Raw genomic sequence first — 21,545 nt, forward strand, 5'->3', positions numbered from 1 at the left:
GCTCAGGTCATGATCCCAGGGTCCTGGCATTGAGCCCCGCATCTGGCTCCCTGCTCAACGGGAAGCCTGCTTCTCCCTCTCCCACTCCCCCTACTTTTGTTCCCTCTCTCACTGTTTCTCTCTCTGTCAAATAAATAAAAATCTTTAAAAAAATAAAATAATAAATAATAAAAAAGAATAATTGTGTACTTGATATTGCATTTAAAAACTCATCATCCTACCCAAGGTCTCACCATTAAGCATGATGTTAACTGTAAGTTTTATGTAGATATTCTGTATCAAACTGTAGATGTTCCCCTCTATTCCTACTTTGCTGCTTTCCATGTTTAATTTTTTTTCTTCTTAAAAAAAACAATGACAACAAAAAACCTGAGAAGGTGGTTTAGAGCCAGATAAACAAGACTTTAAATGCCAGGTTAAAAAGTTTAAAATTTATTCTATGGGCAATAAGAAGCAACTGAATGTTTTGAGTATCAGAGCTTTTAAACTTTTAATGTTTTGAGCATCAGAACATAAAACTATTAAACGGTTTAGAAGTTTTATTTAAAGATGTTCTAGTTTTGTTTAAAGATGTCCAGAAAAGATGACTCCTCCAACTCCTTCACTAACCCATTCTGGTGAAATACAAATCTCAGTCTCCATTAACCCTGCTTCGTAACAAACTTTAATCTCTTGGAGCCTCAAGGAGGATGCAGAACATTTACCAGTCTTGATGAACTGTTTCAGCAAAGACATGACTCCCAACACCCAGTATTCGGCTACCCCGCCCCCCACAAAAGAAAACTATGACACTGTGGTTCAGGGTAGAGGCACAGGCACCCAGTGGCCGAGACTCAGTATTAAGCATATATGGATAAAATGCAATGACCACACCTGAATCAACAATGTTGACATATTCCTTTGCATCACACCTTCTACCAGGGGAGTTGCTGTTGTTGTCAGAGGCTCTATTGATAATGACATCTGGATGAATCTTTGGCATATCTACAGAGAACACCTTGTCGCCCAATTCTCATGGCCTTGGCTGCCTCACTTCTTTTTTACCCACCTTCCTGCATCCTGCCCTTCCCTTCCTTTTCTCCCTTCTGCCTATCACAACCAGTTCTCAGAAGGGCAGCAGAGATGTGTCTGGATTCTAAGCAAATTGCCTTCCAGGGCATGGGAACCATCTTGAGAAGGAGAGGCACTCCAGGATCAGATTCCAAATTTTGGCTTGGTTTGGATTTCTGTGTGTGGAGGGGTAGCAGACAGAAGGTAATCAGTAGGAGCCCAGAGAGCCAAGAATATGTAAAGAGGAAATGATTTGCCAGTTCAGGCTAATGAATCTCTGAGTTCTTGAAGTTCACAGTCTTACAAACTACACAGTCATCCCATTCTCCACACTTCAACCATGAGTTGCCCCCTGGTGGATGTCCATTCCTCACCAGGCAATTCTATGAAATTCATTCTAACCTGATTTTCCTCTAAAAACCTATTTTAGTTATCCACTTCCTCCTTTCTCCCTGCTGCCAACACACACATAAATATGATTTGATCTGGATCCTTTTCCCTTAGGGCAGGTTCAGGTGTGGGGCCAAGGCTGGGGCCTCCAGTTTTTTTCCATTGTAGCCAACACACATTCAGCCTTGGCAACCACCCAAGTAACCTTCACCCTGTGTCAGAAGGGACAGTGTGAGACATCGGAGAAAAGAAGTTTTTAATCTGAGGAAATCTGTCATGCCCTGAGCTTTTGATAAATTGTTGGCTTTGTGGAAAAGAAATTCAGTTTTCTTTGGAATAAGCGCCTCTAAGGATGCTCAGATATATGTATGAGAATGATCTCTAGTTTCTTGGCTACCTGCTTATCCATTCATTCCCTTAGTGCTCCATCTTTTTGCTCATGCTTTCAACAAATATTTATGGAACAACTACAGTGTGCCAGGTCCAGCTCTATCTATTGGGGACGTGTGATGGAATCAGAACCCTCATGTTAATCAGATCCCCAGGTGATTCGCATGCACATTAAAGTTTGAGAAACACTGGTCTAGGGCAGTGTTTCTCAACAACAGCACTAACTGACATTCCAGGCCAGATAATTCTTTGTGTGTGGAGTCATCTTGTGCTGTGTAGGATGTTTATTTAGCAACATTCCTGGCCTCTGCCTACTAGATCCTGGCAGTACTTTTCCCCCAGTTGTGACAGTCAAAAATATCTACAGGTTTTAATAAAGGTCCCCTGAGGGGCAAAATCATATCCCCTTCCCCAATTAAGAAGTACTGGTTAGAAGACCCTGCGTCAAATCCCCTTAAACATAAAAAGGATTTTTTTTCTTCTCTCTAAGAAAAAGGGAAATATAACAAATTTAACTGTTAACTATTGTATCAAAATAAGTCCAACCAAGATTAGGTACACCTTTTTCAGAAAGATAAAGTACACTTTATTGTAATTAATAAAACAAAAAACCATCATTTGGAAAAAATAATGTTTGCAAGATTCCCATGACTTTTTTAGACAAAAATCTTTCAAGTTTGCTGTTTAATAGTACTATTAAGGAGAAAGAGGAGCCTGACATTAAATACGATATCCATGAGGTCAAGGACTTGGCATTGGATGTCATCACTGCCAATTATATGTGGATCAGGTATAAACAAAAAGGTCTGTATAGAACACCTTCCCATCTTGAAAAAGACAGTTATTGTGGTCATAATGCTCTGTGTCCACCCTCAAATAATGGAAATGGTGGCAAAGGAGGAGAAGTTATGTTCAAATCCAGTTTAAGGAAAAATAAATGAATAAAATAAGCCGAAGCTGAAACCAGTATGGCGCTATCTGAATATTGTACAATTTTAGTTGGCCTACGGGAGGAAATGTCAGCAGAATCACTCTTTGGTCTTTCTGTCTCTTGGTGTCAAGAAATTTATGTCTCACTGTTTAATTTTTTTTTTTTTTTAAATAGGCCCAATCTAGGAAATAATGACTCCTGATTTTGGCAAGTGCCTCTGACAAGTAAAGAAAGAAATAAGGGGCACCTGGGTGGCTCAGTTGGTTAAGCATCTGCCTTCGGCTCAGGGCATGGTCCCAGGGTCCTGGGATCGAGCCCCGCATCGGGCTCCCTGCTCGGCGGGAAGCCTGCTTCTCCCTCTCCCATTCCCCCTGCTTGTGTTCCCTCTCTCGGTCTCTCTCTCTCTGTCAATTAAATAAATAAATAAAAAGAAAGAAAGAAAGAAACAAGATCATTTCAGCTACTGATAAAATAACACAGAGCAATGAGAGCACGCTCAGGCTCAGCTTGGGATGGTGGGGACAGAGGTTCCACTGCTGAAGTTCTGAGCTTGGCTGGGCTGAGCTGAGCTGAAAGATCAAGGCTACAGCAGGGAACACATGTGAAGTGGATGAGGCCATTGGCCCAGTCCTGCCCTCAAACACATCCATTTTTACTGGTTCCATTTCACAGAAGAGGCATTAGATATTCGGCAGCTTGACTGAACGTCTACCGCCAGTAAGTGGTAGAAGGCAAAAAAGGAACCCAGATCTCTGTGATACAAGTTGGTCATTTCCTTTCTGCTAAATACTAATACTACTACTAATACTACACTAAATACCCCTGTTTTCATCTCCTGTTGTTGCTTTAACAAATTACTGCAAGTTACAATCAAATTGAACATCTTAGCATCCTGGAAGTCTGAAGTCTGAAATGGGTCTCACTCAGATCTCATTCTCTCTTGCTGACGATGACCCCATTCTTCTGTTGCCACTCATCCTTCTAACTCAGCTTCCCCTGCCTCACCATTACAAGGACCCTTGTGATTACATTGGGCTGGACTGGATAATCCATAGTTGTCTCCTCACTCCTAAATCTTTAACTTAATCAAATCTTCCAAGTATCTTTCACCATGGGAAGGAAACCAGAATATGTCACCTCAAAATACGTCTCTTTGACATAAAAATTAATTTGAGCTGAAGGCAATTAGGAACGCAGGAAAAGCTTTCTTTAACCTCCCTTTTACTGACTAACCCAGGAAATAAATGCCCTTTTCACTGGAGGCAGATCCTTATCAGCCCAGAGACGGCACCAGAGAAATCTACAAACAAACCTTACTCCATTAGTTCCCTCCCATATATTTATCTTCCTACAGTTTGCTGTCCTTGGAAGCTTAAAACTGCTGGACTTTGTCCTGTCCTTTCTCTACAAATTTCTTGTTCTTTGCTAAAAATGCTCTAGGAGCCAGAATTCTAAGCTGCTGCTTGGAGTTACTTTTCATTAAGGTTTCTCCTGAGTGATGTGCACTGCACATGTTTAAAAAACTATTTTTTCTCTTGTTATCTATCTTTCTGTTAAAGAGTCCCAGCTGAAAACCTAACATGGGTAGAGGTCAGCTTTTGCTACCCTGACACACGTAAGGTAATTATCGTCCAGGTTTCTAGAGATTAGGGGGTGGACCTCTCTGGGAGGCCAAAGCTTACCACACCCCCTTAGGAATGCCAGTCACAAGAAGGGCTTCTGACAATCATAGAAATAAAAATTTTTAAAAATCGCTTACAGTGGGGAAGAAGAGAACAGGAATAGAAGGAGCCTTCAACAGACTCTCAGGTTCCATGTCATTGAGAGAGGCTCAAGAGCGTAGTGCTGTCTACTTCTGATCCTGGCTGTACATAGAATCCCTTGAAAAAACAACCAGTGCCTGGGCTGCAAACCCTAGAGATTCTGCTTTAGTTAGTCTGGGTAAACACAGGCATCAACATCTCAAAATTCCCCATAGGGCAGAGCACCTGGCTGGCACAGCATGTTGAGGATTGGACTCTGATCTTGGCGTCATGAGGCTCCGCACAGTCTGCTTGGGTTTCTCTCCCTTTCTCCCTCTGCCCCTCCCCCTATTTCTAAAATAAATAAGTAGATCTTTAAAAATTAAATAAATAAAAATAAAATTCCCCCTAACGGATTAAGAACCCAAATTCTAGAATCAAACTGCTTGCATCCAAAGGCCAGATCCACCACTCTGTGCTTGACCTGAAGCATATTATTTAACTTTGCCTCAGTTTCTTCTATAGAATGGGAATGATGCTATTCATAGAACCACCTTATAAAGCTGAGGATAAACTGACATTGTACTAGTAAAATTCCTGCCACATAGTAGGCATTGCATAAATATCTCAAAGCTCTCCAGAGGGCCCTCTGGGAACTCCTCAGGCTAGCACGGGTGTGACTTCTGTGTGTGTCTAGGATGTGAAGAGTGGAATTGGGAGGCACTGCGTGCCCAATCTCCCCTGCCCTGCCTGATTGTAATGGGCTCCGGAAGTGCTAACCCCAGTGTGCCAAGGGAGAAGGCTGCTTCTCCCTCTCCCACTTCCCCTGCTTGTGTTCCCTCTCTCGGTGTCTCTCTCTCTCTCTCTCTCTCAATTAAATATATTTTAAAAAAAGAAAGAAACAAGATCATTTCAGCTACTGATAAAATAACACAGAGCAATGAGAGAGCGCTCAGGCTCAGCTTGGGTTGGTGGGGACAGAGGTTCTACTGCTGAAGTTCTGAGCTGGGTTGGGCTGAGCTGAGCTGAAAGATCAAGTGGGACGAGGAGTTGAGTTGCAAAGGAATGCGTGCAAATTAGACAAGTGAATAAGAAGAAACAACCAGAAAAGCTGGAGTGGGGGTGGATGAGGTGTGGCAGGGCCTTGAAAAATAGGAGGAATGCTAAGGGCTGTGTGATAGTGATCAAGGTTTCACTGTCTACTAGGGCAGTGGTTCTCCGTATGGCTAACACTGCAAAACATCTGGGAGCCATAAGAACACTTAGAGTGTCTGGTTCCCCGCCCCCCATCCAGACCAATTAAATCAGAATCTCTGGGAGCGAGGCCTGAGAATCTTTCTTTCTTTCCTTCCTTCTTTTTTTTTTTTTCCTTTTGTAAACTCTCCAGATGATTCTAGTTAGCCAGAGTTGGAAGTACCGGGCCCTTCCTTCTCTTACGCTGACTGACCTAGGTTAGTCATTCTCACCAACTGCAACGTGAAGGGAGGGGAGGGAAAGGCTCACAGTGACTGCGTTCCTATTATGTGCCAACACTCCTGACACACACCAATTAATTTAACCACCATAATTATTATCCCCATGTTAGAGATAATAATAAAGAGGTGCATTTCGCAAGAATTGTAATGAGACTCACAACAGTGTCATGACCGGACCCAAGACTCAACCCCAAGTCTATGTCCAAAAGGGACAAAGGAAGAAAAATGACCATTTAGAGCATCCACCCCTCTCAGAGCCATTTAAAGTCCTCTCAATTCCATGAGGTAGTCTTCTCCTCCCCATTTCACGTTTAACAGGACAGAGACTTGAAAAGCTAACCCGCCCAAGTCAAAAAACTTGTCAACAGAAGAACTGGAATCTTGACTCAAGCCGGTCCACCTCTAATCGCCATCCTCTTTCCCATCATTTCTGCCCTCCAGGCCTCAAAAGCTAGTGGTACCAACATAACAAGAATCATTTGCTGAATGCTGGGCTCTATCTCAAATACTGTACTGAGAACCTCATATGCATTCCCTCATGGAAAAATCAAGTAAAATGACCATGACATAGAAACAAAACAGTTAATATACTGGGTAAAGGCTAGCAGTACCACCTGGGAGGGTTAGAACTGTAGCTTCTCCAGTCCCACCCTTGATCTACTGAGTCAGAATCTGCATTTTAACAAAATCCCCAGGTAATTCATCAGCACAGTAAAGTTGGAGAAGACTGCTTTAGATGGTTTTGGTTCTACTTTTTATCTTTCCTAAGAGTTGTTTTGGTAATGTGCAGGCTCAGCCTAAGATTCTCCATTTACCAGACCTCACAAGACTCCAGTGAACAATGTACAAGGAAGCTGGTGCTGCTCCTCTGTGGTTTAAAATGCTGTCAGGGAGGGCAGAAGGCCCCAAACTACCCTCTCCCCAGTACACCTCTTTTTGAGTGTTCTAGAGTGTTGGTCTCTAGATACACACCGTTGGACTCCAAATACCCTCAGCAGGAGCGTCACTCCTTAACAAGACACATTACACTGAAAGTGAGATTTGCTAATAGCATATGAAAGCCAGAATGGGATAAAGCAGTGTTTCTCAAACTTGAGTAATATGCAGACATTTTAAAAGGAAAAAAAATTACCTCAAAGCCATTATATTGACTTAAATTGTTTTTTTTTGTTTGAGAGAGAGAGTGCGCATGTGTGCACAGAGTGGGCGGGGGCCAAGGGAGAGGATCTCAAGCAGACTGCACACTGAGTGCAGAGTCTGACATGGAAAGCTCAACCTCACGACCCTGAGGGCATGCCTGAGCTGAAATCAAGAGTCCCATGCTCAACATACCGAGCCACCCAGGTGCCCTGACTTAAGTTGTTTTTATTATGAACTTTCTTAAATACTAAAAAGATATATTTGGACAACTATAAAAACAAAACCAATTTACAAATTAAATATAAGCAAAACTACAAAACCAACAAAAATCAAATAAACTAATGCAAATCAAATATAACAATTACTTCTGCTAAAATAAATGGCTTTTCACAGTATGACTATTGCACTGACAACTACAGTACGTATTCTTTTTGGTCCAGAATATGTATATTATTTTGTCCCCAAATTGACTCAATTTCTATTCAAATTAAATTCCACCAAAAGGTTGTTCAGCATGTTAAGTCCATGTTCTCTATGCATCAACCCTTGAAAATTAAAGCAGTGCTTCCTGCCTGTCACAGTCCTGAATACAAATGTAAGCTCCAGCACTGATATCATAGGTTGAACTCCGATACAAGACGCTCATCCAGGTGATCTAGAATATGCTTATATTTCTCAGCTCTTGTTGAGATGAAAGTGTAGAGTTAGATTATTATAATACAAAGTTTACAGACATCTTTCCCTGCTCAGAAGAACATGTCAGCTGAGGTCTAGGAATTATCAACTTCAATTTGGGAAATGCTGAGATAAAGAATTAGGAAGAACTATACCTCAATAGTTAATGAGGGGAAACTCCTCCTTATATAAATATTTCAGCTAGAAAATGCAGAAGAAATGATAGAATTTAGAATTTCATAAACCCTAGTGAATTAATAAATTCAACCAATAATAAACAAAGATGGCTGACACCCAGGAGCGATAACCCAACAAGATGTGCCTGAAGTATTCTTGCAAAAAAAAATTCAACTTGGGTGTGGTTCAACCTCTCTATATAATTACCAACCGATAGGAAATTCAGAGGCAGAAGAACATTGTTAAATGACATCATGGGAATACAAGTAAAATCCAGATGATGCAAAATTCTACAGGACAAGCTAGTTTCTTCAACAGATAAATTTAAGAAAAACAGAGATAAAGGGAGAACCTGTATACCAATAGAGACTTCTGAATAGTATCTACAACTATGATGTATGGACTTTATTTGGATCTTAATTTGAACAATAATAATTCAGGATTTTAAATTTTGTAGGGGTGATACTAGCATGTGTCTAAGTTTTTTTTTTTTAAAGAATCTTTATTTTTTAGAGATATATATTGAAATATTATGGACCAAATAATATGACTTGGATTTGCTTCAAAATTGTGATGGTTGATTTTATGTCAAACTGGCTAAGCCCACGGTACCCAGTTTCTGGTCAAACACCATCTAGATGTTGCTGTGAAGATATTTTTTAGATACAATCAATGTTCAACATTTAAATTGTAGACATTGAGAAAAGCAGATTACCCTCTACATTGGTGGGGGAAGGGGAGGGAGAGCTCATTTAATCATCTGAAGGCCTTAAGAGGAAAGAAGTAATTCTGCCTCCAGATTGTCTTCCCAAGAGAAAATGCAACATCAACTCTTCCCTGGGTCTCCACCCTACTGGCTTGCCTTACAGATCTCACACTAGGTGGCCCCCATAATTGCAGGAGTCAATTCCTTAAATCTCCTCTCAATCTCTCCCTCTCTCTCCCCGCCCCCTCCCCATATATTTATATACACGTACACACACACCCTTCTGGTTCTGTTTCTCTGGAGAATTCTAACACAAAAAAATGGGGGAAGAAAATGCAGATGAGGAAATAGATAAATTAGTAATTGCTGAAACTGGCTAACAAGTACATTATACTCTTCTCTCTATTTTTTGGATCTTCTTGAAATTTTCCATTTAAAAACTTGGGAAGGATGAAAATAAATGGAAGTGTCAAACAGAAACCCAGTTTTTTTGTCACTGGACCTGACAACAGAACAGCGTATTAGAAATCAAGGCTGTCCTGAGAAATCCAAGGCTATGACTCCAATACTCACAAGGGAGAAATTAAAGCTAGAAGGGCCTGGCCTTGGAGGTGACTCTTCTCTTGATCTTGAACTTCCAGTCGAATTTACACTGCACCCTCTCTGCACCTGCACATCCCTTTACCACAGCATTTTCTCACATTTCTACTCTCAGTCTCTTCTCACTAACCAAGAGCACCTTACTCATCCAAGCACCAAGCTTGCACTCAGCAATGTTGGATGAATGAATCTAAGCAGTGCTTACTCTTAAGCCAACTCATGCTACTCCTTTCTAGTTCGTATTTTCTTCTAATTGTTAGAGCCTACCACTAAGTGCTCCATTTTTAATTTCTGCATATGTTCTGATTCTTAATATTCTTCCCTCACAACCAAACATTTGAGGTCTCACTTTGAGGTGGTGGTGGGGCAGTGGGCTTTGGCATTCACCATCAGAGAATTTTGTAAAATGAACCTTCAAAATCCCGGTTCCTGGGCAGGAAACAAAATTCCATGCAATAAGTAGCCTAATTTGCAGTGCCTTCTTTCCAACCTATTTTTTTTAAAGATTGTATTTATTTATTTGACACAGAGAGAGAGAGAGAGAGAGAGAGCATGCCCAAGCAGGGGGGAGTGGGAGAGGGAGAAGCAAGCTTCCCGCTGAGCAGGGAGCCCAATGCGGGGCTCCATCCCAAGGCCCCTGGAATCATGACCCAAGCAGCCGAAGGCAGACATTTAACCGACTGAGCCACCCACACACCCCTCTTTCCAACCTCTTTAAAGGAAAAGCTCTCAGGGCACCTGGGTGGGTCAGTCGTTAAGCATCTGCCTTAGGCTCAGGTCAGGATCCCAGGGCCCTGGGATGGAGCCCCGCATCAGGCTCCCTGCTCAGTGGGGAAGCCTGCTTCTCCCTCTCCCACTCCCCTTGCTTGTGTTCCCTCTCTCACTGTCTCTCTCTCTCTGTCAAATAAATAAACAAAATCTTTTAAAAAAGAAAAGAAGAGAAAAATTCTCTGACTCAGGACTTGCTATGAAAGTCATTCTTTTACACAGGTCTGCTGTGAGGTGGCAGAATTTCAATGTGGATAGTCATTCAAATGGGCTGTTTCTTTGGTTTTGTCATTGTATTCTGCATGGTTTTGGAATACAATAATTGATTCTACAATTGGAGTGAAGACAAATCCCAGGATATCCCATTTTACAAATTAAATAAGTGAAAACAATTTGTCCAATACCAGGTTTTATTTTGAATCTAATGTATAGGGGAGAGAAACTAAGAAAAAAAGAGACAGAAATAGGCATTTCTCTTTTCCTTCAGCAAAATGAATATTTTAATTTGAAAATTTGATTAGAATGTTTTTAACATTTCTAAAAATTCAATTTGCCAACACATTTGGTAATAGGTTAAAATGATCAAAAAGTTAATACATTTCTTTTTTTTTTAAGTAACATATAATGAATTATTGGTTTCAGAGGTAGAGGTCAGTGATTCATCAGTCTTATATAATACCCAGTGCTCATTACAACATATACCCTCCCCAGTGTCCATCACCCAGCCACCCCATCCCTGCCACCCCCCTCCCCTCCAGCAACCCTCAGTTTGTTTCCTAAGATTAAGAGTCTCTTATGGTTTGTCTCCCTCTCTGGTTTCATCTTGTTTCATTTTTTCCTCTCTTCCCCTATGATCCTCTGCCTTGTTTCTTAAATTCCACATAGGCATCTAAACTCCAGGGTCCTCTAAACTCACATTCAGACAACAAAAAGTGGAGAGTTTTATAGCTCACCATGCTCCATGGAAAATGCTTTGACTCTTATACAGGAACATGAGGGGTCAAGTGGGTTGAGGTCTCCTTCCCTCTTGCCCCTTTCTCTGTCCCTTGATTTGATGCTTAAAGTCATTACTTGAACCCAAAGAAATAGCCACCTTTGCTTTTGCGCCCACCTTACAGAGGGTCAGGGCCCAAGTCCATGACAAAACCTGGAGGTAAATTAGAATGAACAAAGAGAATAGAGAGGAATGAGTAAATGCTGCCTGGGCTGCCAGCATCACAGTTGGGTGACATGTCCATGAAGAACAGCAAGGCTTCCGGAGAAAACTATACACAAGCCTCATAGCCTTTGACAGAGATCTGAAAGGTCCTCAGAAAACATGTCAGTAATTGTTGACAGTGTTGACAGCTGTGCAGGAACATCACCCACATTTTCAGTTCCCACCCTTCAACACTTGGTACCCCTTTGGACATGTGGAGGTAGATATGCCACATTCAGCAGCAACAGCAAAAGTACAGGATACCCAGTGACATTGGAATCCCAGATAAGCAACAAAAAATTGGGGGGGCTAAGTATGTCCCATATATTTCATGTGTTATTTGACATTCAAATTTCACTGGACACCCTGTGTTTTATCTGGCAACCCATGAAAGGATTTCCATTGGGTAAAGAATATTGCAACAGCTCGGGGTAGAGGTTTCTCAGGCAATACCCATGAAGCTGGGGAAGAAACTGACACTGAAGTGCCCCATGAAAATAAGAAGAACCCAAGAATATTTCTGTTTCCCCAAGCCTGAAATCTATTAGAAGAGACTAGCATGTTTCTCTGAGTAAGAAATCTCAAGTTGATTTGGCTGTGACTTCTAGAGTCAGATGTACTACCATCAAACCACAAGGTCACAGGCTGTGACTTTTGAATATTTCCAAATCTATATTTAAACATCCTGTGCTAGGATGCCTGGGTGGTTCAGTCGGCTAAGCATCTGCCTTCGGCTCAGGTCATGATCCCAAGGTCCTGGGATCAAATCCAACATGGGACTCCTTGCTCAGTGGGGAGCCTGCTTCTCCCTCTGCCTGCCACTCCCCCTGCTTGTGCTCTCTCTCTCTCTCTAATAAATAAATAAAATCTTAAAAAATAAAATAAACATCCTGTGCTCTTTCTTAATCAAAATTGCCCCCGTGCCTCATTCATGCAATGAGAAATTTGGTCTGAAACAGTGGTCTCATCACGTAAGCTGAGGACCCCTGGGCCGGGATTCCATTGTAAGATGCCACCTGAAGTGGTATGAATGTGTCTTTTTTTCCTCAATCAATACATAGTAAAAGTACAGCCATACCAAATTGTTGGATGGGGTAGGGAGGAATCTTAAAAGTCCTCTGATGTTAAAAATGGGTCAATCTCATATTTGGTAATGCTGGAAGCATTGGTCAACAATGATTTTCAGTGTTTCTTCCAACCTCTTCATGAATCCTAGCAACAGAGCCAGCAAATCATTGGTTCTTGGCTGGTTCTTCTGAAAATCAGTTCTGAACAAATAGAGTAAGAGTCTTGGGGCTCAAAGTTGGAAGGACTGGTCATAAAGGTGGTCAAGTATCATGGGCACTATATTAACCTTGTTGTTCCCTTCATTGGATTTAACAAATACAAGACATCTTCTGAATTCCTGTAGGTATTTTATTTCTTTTCGTATAGGCACATACCACAGTACCTTAGATGGGGTACTTTATAGACATTTTGGTGTCCATAAAGGAATTGGTAAAAGCTTATTTTTTTATTAACTTTCATTTATTCTCACTTCACAAGTATTTATGGTACACTAACTCTAACCAGGTATTATATTCTGCTCTTGACAACAAACTACTGCATACTGCATTTTTCCAAAGAGATAAATGCAAAGTAAGATGAAGTCTCTTGTTCAGTGATTCCTGATGTAGATGATACTCCCCAAATCATAGATATCATAAATTATATTTATGTATTTTAAATACTTATTTTAAAATATCTACTACTAGGTGTTGTGAGATTTTTATGTCTTGGTCTAAAAAAAATTGAGAAACATTATTGGAGCCATATTTACTCATTTCTGCCTTTGACTGCAAATATAAAAGTCAATATTGAACCAAAGATTTCCTTCCACTTAAAGCTTCCTACTTTAAAAAAGACTTCTTACTGAGGAGACTCTAAAGCACAATGTGTTCTTTGTAACCTAATTTGTTTGAACTGTGACCTATCCTGTTGTAATGCAAAACTAACGGAGTAAAAAAAAAAAAAAAAGTCAAAATTATTTTGGCGATGTTTTTTTGTTGTTGCTGTTGTTATTTATTTAAAATGATAAGAATTCTGGAGCACCTGGGTGGCTCAGTCAGTTAAGTGTCTGCCTTTGGCTCAGGTCATGATCCCAGGGTCCTGGGATCAAGCCTCGCATCAGGCTCTGCGCTCAGCGGGGAGTCTGTCCCTATCCCTCTCCCTCTGTGCTCTTTCTCTTTCTCTCTCAAATAAATAAATAAAATCTTTAAAAAAATAGAAAAAAATAAAATAAAATAAAATGAGAAGAACTCTTAATGGCTAGTTTCCCTTAAGTCTACCTGCAATATTGTCTAAACTGAAGACAATGAGACAATGAGACAATGAGACAATGAGTCTATGAGACCTCTTGTTGCCTCATTTGAACAATGAGTCTTATACCACGTCCAGAAATAACAAAACAAATGAGGAAAGACTGGCTAATGATAGCACCTTAAATTTTGTGAAACCTTTAACACTTCCAAGTCCATGATCTGGTTAATTCCGTGAAGGACCTTAAGAAATATGATCAGGAACACAGGAAGAAGAGAGGCTGGCCTGAAGGTTCATAGCTGAGATGTAACTAAACCACAAGTCTCCTATATTCCCAGCTTCAAGCCTTTTTTTCACTGTTTTTCACTGACAGAAGTCAAAAAAGACATCTAATTAAAAGTGGCCAAAAGCAAGTGATAAACCAGCAATAACAGGACTTTGGGGAGGGAAAGCCAACTAGAGACTGCTGTGCAAGAAAAGTAAGAAGCCCCAGGAGGGCTGATGGGATTTCTTTGAGTAACTCCTTAGAATCTACTTGGACACAGTGAGGATCCTCAGGCTCCTACATGGGATGATCTCTTGAGGTCCCATCTACCTTCTAGACACCACTATTCAATGTCCGGCCAGCATCACAGCTACATAGAAGTCAGACCACAGCCCATCACAAGATACAAGGAAGCTGCTAACTGGTATTAGGGATGCAAAAAGAAAGCAAGGCCAGAGATTTCTGAAGGCATCACTGTTAATCAGCACGTATATGGCTTATCATTCCTTTAAACAATGCATGGATTAGGGCTTTAGATTGAGTAGGCACCTGCAGAATACGCCACCTACAGTGTCTTATCTTATCCGCCCATGTCTCTCCAAGGGCTCCAAATTACTGTTAGACTCCTGGTATTAACAGAGGAGCAAACTAAGGCTTAAAAAAGGTAAGTAACTTATTGAAAGCTTTCTCACAGCTAGTTCAGTGGCAGAGCTGGGATTGGAACCTGGTGTGACTGACTCTAGACCCCATGCTCTTACAATACGTTCCTGCCCCTCCCTGAGACACAGAGCAACTGAGTGCTTTGAGGACAATTAGGACTCCAGCGTGCCTGGCCCAGAGGGCAATATAGGACAGAAGTGGAAATACAGGAAGGTGGTTAGAGGTGAGGTTTCAAAGGCTGCCCAATGCCAGCTGAAGAGGTGGCCCTCCCTGCTGTAAGCTGCACTTCCTCCCAGCTGTCATTATCCAGGGAAGGAAAAGGTTAAGGGTGCAAAGTGAGAGAAGGGCAGGGCACCTGGCCTAGTGCTTCTCTGCTAGTATCAGCAAGCTCGTAAAAGCTTTGAAGAAAAGCAGTGAGGTGGTGTAAATAATATTTCAGGAAGATTCATCTGCCAGCCGTGCACAGGGGATATTAAAGGGAGCAAGAGGCTGGAGGCGAGGACACTGGTTAAGAGGCTGTTGCTGGCACTCGTTTCTGAGATGATGAGTCTGAGTCAGAACAGGGCAGTGAGAACAGGGGGAAAAGGGACAAATGTGAGAATTACCCACAGTGAAGGAAGGGCTGCACGGGAGCTGCGGAGCCAAGGTTGTGGTCCCTGAAGATCTGAGGCAGCCGGAAAAGAGGAGGAAAGACACTACCAGCAGTCACATTTTTTTAAAGAAGAAACAGGTGAAATTAATTTTAAGGATATATTTGATTTTATTTAACCAAATATATCCAAAATGTTATCATTTAAATGTGTGATCTATTGAAAAAATTGATGAGATAGTTCACATTTTTTTTTTTTGTACTAAGTCTTTATCTTCTGTATTTTACACTCAAAGCACACCTCAACTGGGACTAGCCACACATCAAGTCACATGTGGCTAGTGGTTACCATAATGGATAACACAGATCCTTGCAGGATGCTTGACATGTATAACTTACTTGATAAAAAGTTGATTCATGAGAAAGGGAAGGTGGGAAGGGAAACAAGAAGAAAAGATGGAGAGAAAAAAAGAGAGAGAAACTAATATTTGTTGGGTATTTTATGTTAAATTCTTTCATATTTCAATAAATTATGTGATTTAATTGTAATATCAACCCTGGTGAGGTAGGCATAATGAGAACCATCTTTATAAATGGGACACTGGTTTGGAGATGTCATGTAACTTGCCCAGGATCACATTGTCTTATGAGTGAAAGAACCAAGATTCAGAATGCAATTTCCCTTACTGCCTACACTCATGGAAGCCAGACATAACAAGTCTAGTCAGGCCCAGACTGCCATCTAAATCTCTCTCATCCAGATAAAACATCCCAGGGATCCTATAATATATCGTTTTGAATCCCACATATACTCATTTCAAAAGTATGATCTGATTATTGCAGGCTAACATGGGAGTCTCCCCTTCTTCCTCCAGAAATGTTTTAGAGGGATCCTTATCGCATTTGCTGCTGTCCATTAGGACACCACTATGGCCAAACAAAATGGAGGCATCTGAAGTACCTCAAATATGCCAAGCTCAATAACATGCCTCCTAGCTCTATATAGTTTTCCCACTACCTAGAACCCTCACCTGATTAACATGCATCCTACATGACTCAGTTCAAGAAAAAAAGAAGGAACAAAGAAATGGGAAAAAATGCAACTCATCAGTCATCTCATCTCAGCCAAGGAATCTCCCTGACCAGCTCTCCAAGTGTGAGGGCCCCCTTTACTGTGTTCCTAAGATACTAAATAATATGGAATTTTTCATGCAAATTTCCATGCAAACCATCATTATACACCTAGGGTCTCCCTCACCAGACTATGAGCTTCTGGAAAGCAAGAACCATATCTTTTATCTTTATATACCCATTGGACAGCATTTATTGAATGGGTTGTTAAACAAGTTGATAAAGGAATGGATCTATCAATGAGCACACTCAAAACCCTGTTTAAGTATAAGAAGAAATACCTGGTACCACACAGTCCAAAGAGCTAAAAGAGGATGAAAGTACTCTTGCAATATCTGCATCGCACTCAAGCTAGTTGTCAAGGTGTGGGTCACAGTGACATGAGCAGATGACATCAGCAGAGCACCCTGTGATGCTTCCAACCAAATCATAAGAAGCATTGTTTTAAGCTGTGAAGAAGATGTAACAAAATTGAGACTTGTTCCACTGTTAGCTCCTGGGAGGTTAGGGATATATGGAAGTCATGAAATAGGAATATGGTGGGTAGGAAGAAGCATTCTAAGCATCAGAATGTGGGCCACAGAGCCAAAGACCCTAGGGCATGCTGACCTGGAGAGGACAGGGGACATGCAGTGTTGGTATCCATATACCCATCAGAAGGACAGATGGTAGCAGACTGCACTGAGCAAAGGGCCAAACCTCAGGAACTTAGTTCTCCCTAATTCACAACACCCTGGACAAGTATGTTCACCATCTGGGAATATCTTGAAAGATGTTTATAGTTTGGAACTCTTGGCTGCACCTGAGATTGTGGTCTGTACTAAGTGTTGGGTCAAAGCTTCTAACCTTTGATGCACCACATTGGTGTGCTCCTGGTGGGTACAGTTGTGTTAGAGGAAAATACAAACTCCCTCAGTCCTGGGGAACAGCCAGGTGAGTGTAAGGGAGGGCCAATGCTTGTGGAAGCCAGAACCTACCCCCCAACCCTGGCCTACTGCCTAGAAATGAGCCTTCTTATCTACATGATATCATGTTCTATGTAAAGTCTGCCATGAAAAATGTTGGAAAGTATTGAGTTAGACTATCTGAGATGAATAAGCAAGCTTCAGAGACTTTTAAAAAGTATTTCATTTTGACAGGGCCAAGTGGGTAGAGGATAGTAGATATGATAGTAGCCAGGATCTGGCCCAATAGCCTTGCAGGATTATGAGTTCTCAAATGTAAGTACAAACCAAGACCAGCCTATTTGTGTGGGTGTTTTTGAGAATTCAGGTGGAAGATGGGACACTAGCACATGGCACCATTGAAAGTAAATTAATAATAATAACCCACAAGAATAAGGCACAGGCCCTCAACAAAGGCACAGTCCTGAGAAACAAACATATCTAGGTGAGTAACACTTCATCCCCCAATAGCCCATATTTCCTAATTGAGAGAGGCAGGTCAGGGGCCAGAGTCAGCCCTACAACCACTGCCTGGCGCCTCCCCACCTCTCCTCCTAGCACGGTATGGCCCAGGGAAACATTAGTCCTTAGAAATTAGAAACACTCAAGGAATTTCTCAGGCATACTATCATTAAAGCCTCATAAACAAGCTGGAAAATGACGAGGAAGAGGATGTGATTACCAGTGAAGCTAAGCTCATTACCCCCATCCCCCAAATTTATTCTCCTGCCCCTGTTTGCTTGTCTTTTCAAGCATAGATCTGAACTCAAGGTGGGATAGAGCTGGGAAGGCACATAACCAGAGAACACCAATAATACCTAAAAGACAATTAAAGGTATCAGGAAAGCATGGTTTCTATTGAACTCTTAACCAGAAACCACAAATAAGGAAGAACAAACACCTCTCCCCACACTACTAAGCTCATCAGAAATATACTTCACAGTCACAGCAAATGGGCCTAGAGCTGTAATAGGACCAGGGTACAGCAGAAAGGCAAGAGCTGAATGTGGCAAGGAGGCCCTCTTCACTCTGAGCAGGTGGCAGACCAGTCCCACTTCTCAGCATGACTCTGGTTGGCATCACATGCCCGTGGATCTGAGTGGGAAGCAGAAGGCCAGATGCATCTGGCACCAAGTCATATGGAGTAAATGGCCCCAAGGGTGTGAGTGTGTGTGGATGTGCTGAAGCTACCGTGGCACCTCAAGAGCCCGAGCCAAGGAGAAGCTAACATCTGAGATTTAAATCAGCCCTGCCAAGGTAGGGCAGACACCAAAGAGGAAACTAAGGTTAATCTCCACCACACCCAACCTCCACCAGAGATGCAAATGTCACCTAGACTCCATCTGTTCAACTCTGTCAGTGGGGAGCTGAGCACATGCCAGAGGAATTTAAATTCTACTAAATACCAAACTAAAAAGCATCCAAGGTATTTACAGAGCTCCACTCTCTAAATTTTGCTCCCAGCTTCCAAAGGGTTTCGTTCTTCAACAATTAGAAATGACTAGAAAGCAAATATCTTCCTTCTTGAAAGCTAATAAAATGCTCACTCACTTATCATCTACCATGGGCCAAAGAACAATTAGGGAGTCTCCTTGATGTGAATCCCACTTTGTCACTTCAAAGTAGCTTCCAGGTCCCAGTTTAGCAGTAATACCATGATAATCTTAACTTTTTAACTTCCCCTTATTCCCCCATTTCCTAGAGCAAGACAGAAAAAGTGACAGGTCTTTCTTAGTGATGAGATACTCTTGCTCTCATTGTCTTAGGGACAGGAAATGATGAAGGCAAAGGCTGCTGTTGTCCAAAGGGTTGAAGCCAGGTTGGGAACCTGTGTCTGCTTGCTTCTCCAAGGGATGTAAGAAGAAACACTAGACCCAGAAGCCCAGCCCCACCATGGTTCACTTTGGCTGCACAGAGTTGGAGGTTCTTGTGAAGTGAGTGTTTTGGGGGCAGGGTAGGGAGGGAACAGGATTATATAAAAAGGCATTGCAGGTTAAAATCACACACACACACAAACAGAAAAGAGTAGAAGACAAAATAGGAACAAAGAACAAGGACAATGAATAGAAAACAGGAACAAATATGGTGGATATTAAACTATACTAATAATTAAACATCAATGGTCTAAGTGCACCAATTAAAAAACAAGATTGTCAGAGTGGATCAAAAAAAAAAAAAAAAAAAGACCCGGGCGTGTGGGTGGCTCAGTCAGTTAAGCATCTGCCTTCAGCTCAGGTCATGATCCCAGGGTCCTGGAATCGAGCCCCGCATCAGGCTCCCTGCTCTGCGGGAAGCCTGCTTCTCCCTCTCCCACTCCCCCTGCTTGTGTTCCCTCTCTCGCTGTGTCTCTCTCTGTCAAATAAATAAATAAAATCTTTAAAAAAAAAAAGAAATGGACAGATCCAACAGGCAGAAAATCAGTAGGGATATAACTGAACTCAAAAGCACCATTAATCAAATGGATATAACTGACATCAATAAACTACCTCAACAACAATTCTCAAGCTCAAATTAAACAGTCACTAAGGTAGATCACACTCTGGGCCATAAAACACACCTTAACATATTTAAAAGAATAGAAATAATACAATATATTCTCTTAGACCACAATGCAATTTAATTACAAATCAATAACAGAAAGATAGCTAGAAAATCCCAAAATGCATGGAGATTAAACAACACATTTCTCAATAACACATGAGAAAAGAAAAAATCTTAAGAGAAATTTTTAAATATTTTGGGTAAATGAGAATGGAAACACCAACTTATCAAAATTTATGGGATGCAGCAAAAGTAGTGCTTAGTGGGAAACTTATAACATCAAATGCATATTAAAAAAGAAAAAAAGATCTAAAATGAATAATCCAAGCTCCTACCTTAGAAAACCATAAGAAGAACAAATTGAGATCAAAATAAGTGAAGAAAAAAATAATAAGAATCAGGACAGAAATTAATGACATTGAAAACAGGAAATCAATAGAGAATAGCAAAAAAACAAAAGTTGGTTCTTTGAGAAAATCAATAAAATTAATAGGCCTCTAGCCAGGCTAAGATAAAAAAGAAAAAGAAAGACACATATTACTAACACCAGAAATGAAAGAGGGGGCATCATTACTGATCCCATGAACATAATGAGGATAATAAAGGAACATTATGAACAACTCTATACCCACAAATTGGATAACCTAGATGAAATGGACCAATTCCTTGAAAGATGTAATTTACCAAACTCATGTAAGAAAAGATATAGATAATCTGATTAGCCTATATCTATTAAAGAAACTGAATAAGTAATTAATGACCTTCCAAAATAGAAAGAACCAGGCCCAGATGGGTTTACTGGTGAATTCTACCAAAAATTTAAGGAAAAAAATTGTATCAATTCTGCATAATCTCTTTCAGAAGATAGAAGTAAAGGGAATGAATACTTCTTAACTTATTCTATGAGGCCAGCATTACCTTATCACTAAAACCAGACAAAAACATTACAGGAAAACAAAACTACAGATCTCATGAACATAGATGTAAAACTCTTCAGCACAACATTAGCAAAACAAATCACAACAATGTATAAAAATCCTTACAACCAAAAACTAATGATGTAATATATGGTGATTAACATAACAATAAAAAAAATTTTTAAAAAAAATCATTACACATTACAACCAAGTAAGACATATCCCAGCATGGTTTTTGAATGTTGTCAACATTTTTGAATGTTGGTAAAAATTAACTAAATTAATATATCACAACAATAGGCTAAAGAAGAAAAATCACATAATCATACCAATAGATGCAGAAAAAGCATTTGACAAAATCCTACACCCATTCATAATTAATTAATTAATTAATTAATTAATTTCTTTAAAAAACCTCTCAACAATCTGAAGTAAAGGGGAACTTCTTTAACTTAATAATGAATATCTACAAAAATCCACAGCTAACATCATACTTGATGGTGAGAAACTAGAAGTTTTCTTGCTAAAACCAGGAATAGACACCATTGTACTAGAAGATTTAGCTAATGCAATAAGAGAAGAAAGGGAAATAAGAGGTATTCATTGGGAAGGAAGAAATAAAACTGTCTTTGTTCACAAATGACCTAACAATCTATGTAGAAAATCCAAAACAATTGACAAGAAACTATAATAAGCAACTGTAACAAAATTGAGATACAAAGTTAATATACAAAAGTAAGTGGGACTGCCTCTCTAAGGCAAAGGAAACCATCAGCAGAATGAAAAGGCAACATATAGAATGGGAGAAAAATATCAGCAAATCATATATCCAATAAGGAGTTAATATCCAAAATATATAAAAAACTCATACAACTCAATAACAAAAAATTTAATCCAATTTAAAAATAGGCAAAGAAATTGAATAAATATTTTTCCAAGAAAGACATACAAATGGTCA

The 21,545-nt window shown here is 40.5% G+C and overlaps 1 protein-coding gene across 6 annotated transcripts in view; it reads right to left on the reverse strand.

Moving 5' to 3' along the window:
* TMEM45A (transmembrane protein 45A) overlaps positions 1-21,545 on the reverse strand; it is a 66,241-nt gene that overhangs the window by 24,836 nt on the left and 19,860 nt on the right. The window contains exon 1 of one of the 6 annotated variants that reach the window (XM_027585685.1): positions 4,521-4,619. The exons of the other annotated variants lie outside the window; for them this stretch is intronic. The gene's annotated coding sequence lies outside the window, so the exon portion shown is untranslated. Of the gene's footprint in view, positions 1-4,520; positions 4,620-21,545 lie in introns of those variants that run through there. 6 annotated transcript variants of the gene reach the window in all.

Source organism: Zalophus californianus, chromosome 1, assembly GCF_009762305.2.
Source record: "Zalophus californianus isolate mZalCal1 chromosome 1, mZalCal1.pri.v2, whole genome shotgun sequence".
Taxonomy (NCBI): domain Eukaryota; kingdom Metazoa; phylum Chordata; class Mammalia; order Carnivora; family Otariidae; genus Zalophus; species Zalophus californianus.